The sequence below is a fragment of the Pteropus alecto genome, unplaced genomic scaffold (assembly GCF_000325575.1).
Source record: "Pteropus alecto unplaced genomic scaffold, ASM32557v1 scaffold39, whole genome shotgun sequence".
Taxonomy (NCBI): Eukaryota; Metazoa; Chordata; class Mammalia; order Chiroptera; family Pteropodidae; genus Pteropus; species Pteropus alecto.
In genome coordinates this window covers 3,145,456-3,149,127 of record NW_006443568.1, presented here as the reverse complement: position 1 = coordinate 3,149,127, position 3,672 = coordinate 3,145,456, and the positions used below count along the sequence as shown (strand labels likewise).

General features: G+C 31.8%; 1 pseudogene; it reads left to right on the top strand.

The window, feature by feature from the left end:
- The first annotated feature begins 482 nt into the window (after positions 1-482).
- Positions 483-953, top strand: LOC102877793 (annotated as a pseudogene).
- Positions 954-3,672: the final 2,719 nt, after the last annotated feature.

Below are 3,672 nucleotides of genomic sequence, written 5' to 3'. Positions count from 1 at the left end.
TGGAAAATTTGTATCTGCCATCATGACCTTGACAGCTTTGTGATAGAGTAGCCCCCCACTTATTTGTGGGAGATATGTTCCAAGATCCTCCTGGATGCCTAAAACCTCGGATAGTCCTAACCCCCTATATATTGTACTACATTTTTTCCTATACATACGTGCCTGTGATAAAGTTTAATTTATAAATTAAGCACAGTAAAAATTCATGACAATAACTAATAATAAAATAGAACAATTATAATAATATATTATAATAAAAGTTATGTAGTCTCTATTTCTCAAAATATCTTATTGTACTGTACTTACTTTCTTCTTCCTATGATGACATAAAATGATACAATACCTACGTGATGAGGTAAAGTGAGAGGGATACACTGGACAAAGGGATGATTCACATGCCAGGTGGGATAGAATGGGACGGCACAAGATTTCATTACAATACTCAGAATGGTGCGTACTTTAAAACTTATGAATTGTTCAAAGAAGTTTTTTCTCTATTTGACAAGGATGATGTTGGAACTATGGCAACAAAGGAACTAGAAACTGTAATGAAATCTCTTGGGCAGAATCTCACAGAAGCAGAGTTATAGGACATGATTAATGAAATGGATGCTGATGGTAATAGCACAATTGACTTCCCAGAGTTTCTGACAATTATGGCAAGAAAAATGAAAGACACAGACAGTGAAGAAGAAATTAGAGAAGCTTACCATGTGTTTGATAAGGATGGCAATGGCTATATTAGAGCAGCAGAGCTTCACCATGTGATGACAAACCTTGGAGAGAAGTTAACAGATGAAGAGGTTGATGAAATGATCAGGGAAGCAGATATTGATGGTGATGGTCAAGTAAACTATAAAGAGTTTGCACAAATGATGACAACACAGGGAAGATGTTGTATAGAATGTGTTAAATTTTTTGTACAAAATTGTTCATTTGCCTTTTCTTTATAACTTATCTATAAAAGGTTTCCCCCTACTGCCAAAAAAAAAATGCTTGTATATTAATTAAGATTTCATTCCTCATGTTTTCTTTCCTTATCTTACTGTCATTGTCCTGAAATCTTATTTTAGAAAATTGATCAAATAACATGTTGCCTGTGGCTTACTCTGGATATATCTAATCCCTTTTGTACATCTAAACTTAGATGGAGTTGGTCAAATGAGGGAACATTGAGGTTATGCTTTTTTTAAAGTAGTTTTTTTTTTTTTTGGAAACCAAATACATATATATATATATATTTTAAATGGCATCATGATCATATAACCAATCTAATGATCTAAATTAGTGCATTTCATTTTAGTTTTTTTAAAAGTAGTTTTCTTTAGGAACTGTCAACATGTTGTTGAAGTGTGGAGGTGTAACTGTGTGGACTATGAACAGTCAACAACATGTACTTAAAAGTTGCTCTGTTGTAACATGGGTGAATTATCCAGGTACTCATACACTATTTTTCTGTACTGCTGGTTCTATACCAGAAAACATTTTCTTTTATTGTTACTTGCTTTTTAAACTTTGTTTAGTCACTTATAAGATCTGTTTACGGCACAATTTGCCTCAAATTGATTCCCACTTATATATTTGTTTTCCGATAAAAAATTTTACCCTACCCCCTAAAAAAATCTTATTTCTGGAATTGCTTACTTCTGGAATTTTCCATTTAATATTTTCAGACCACAAGTGACCTCAGGTAACTGAAGCAACAAAAAGTAAAACTGTGATAAGGGGGGACTACTGCACTTAAAGACATCTATGATAAGATTGGTGGACACATTAATGAATGAGATTTTTGATATTTTGTAATGAAACATGTCAACATTTGGAAGATCAGCATATGTAGTGAACTAATATTTTCCAAATGACCAATGCATGGTGCTATAAAATTAATCATAGGCAGAAGATAGACCAATGGATTTTAAAACAGAATATAGAATTCATTGACATGGTTTCAGATTCCACATTGAAACTAACCTTTAATAAACTACTATATGTTGATTATTGGTATAATATTAAAGAAGGATAACCACATCCAAAAGGCTTTTAAAATACTCTTTTTTCTAATACTGTATCTGTATAAGGCCAGATTTTCTTCATAGACTTCGATCAAAACAGCATATCACAATAAAAGGAATGCAGAAGATATGAGAATCCAGCTGTCTTCCAGACATGAAAGAGGTTTGCAAGAATGTAAAACATTCCACTTTTCATACTAATATTTTGTTCTGAAAAGTATAGTAATTTTCATGAAATATTTATATTAACATACTGGATTTATTGTTATAATTTTAAGTAAACTAATAAATATTTTAAAACTGTTTTTAATTTCAAATATGGTACATATACAGAAACAGAAGCTCAATAATTTTTAGGTATAAGGGGTCCTGATACAAAGATCTGGAGAACTGGTGATTCAGAAGCTGAATACAACACGATTAGAACTGTTTTTAAGAATATAATTCTGAAGATGGTAAATGGAAAGCCCAAAAAGGTGAAAAACTAGAGGCAGGGCGGAAGCTATTAAAACAGTTGTAATGAACATTCTATAATCTCTTTGCAAAGAAGTAACAAATGTAACAGGGAAAAAGTTTCAACTCAGTAGAAACTTCAGATTACTCAAAACTACAAGAAGATGTAATTGGTAAAAGTACAGAAAAACGGTAACTTTCATATCTAGCTGATGGATAAACAGAACTTTACAAAACATTAGTATATTAAAATACCTAGAAATTTGACTTTTAGGAATTTATACTACAAATATATGTACATTTGTTCAAAGTTACACACATACACACACACATATAGCAAAACTTACATATATATACAGCAAAAAATTACATATATATCAAAAAAATACAATGGTGTAGAATGAAACCTTTGAAAATAATGAGTCAGGTTGAATGAGTAGTAATATAGAATTATCTCTAAAAATATTATTAGTAAAAAAACAAGGTTGAGAATAATGTATATAGTATGCCATTCTCTATGAATAATATGAGTAAGTGTGTGTGTGTGTGTGTTGTTGATGTGTATACCCTCTGGAAAGATATACAAGAATAACTGGCTGCCTCTGTGGCAGAGAGCTAGATGGCTGGGAAACAATAATGGAAAGGAGATTTACTTTTCACTACATAAGCGTTTATATCGTTTAAAAATTTTACATCAGGAATATGTATTATACTCAAAATTTTTACTGAAATAATTACGAAAAAGAAAATAGTTCTAACAGTTGGTGAGGGTCTTATCTATGGTCGATGCAGTAAAATGGACAGCTGGAGACAGATATGAAGGACATTGCAAAAGTGGAATTGATTGGTCTTGATAACTGATTTGATTTTGAAGGTGTGGGTGGTGATGGAGTTTAAAGGAAGGACAAATAAGAATTTAAAATGATTTAGTTTTTCAGACAGAGTGGCTGATGCCATAACCCTGAAAGAAACACAAAATGAGGAGCAGGTTTATGTGGGTGGTGGAAAAGGGGATGAGAAATTGAGTTTTAGGCCCAGATTTTCCTACCATTTATGGAGGATGCACCCATAATTTACTGAGTGCTGCTAAATAATTTTCACAAACATAGTCTATTTAATTCATATAAAAACAAACAAAACAACCATCCAAGGTAAGAATTACTGGAAATCCATTTTGTAGGTGACAAAACAGCTTTATTGAGGTTAA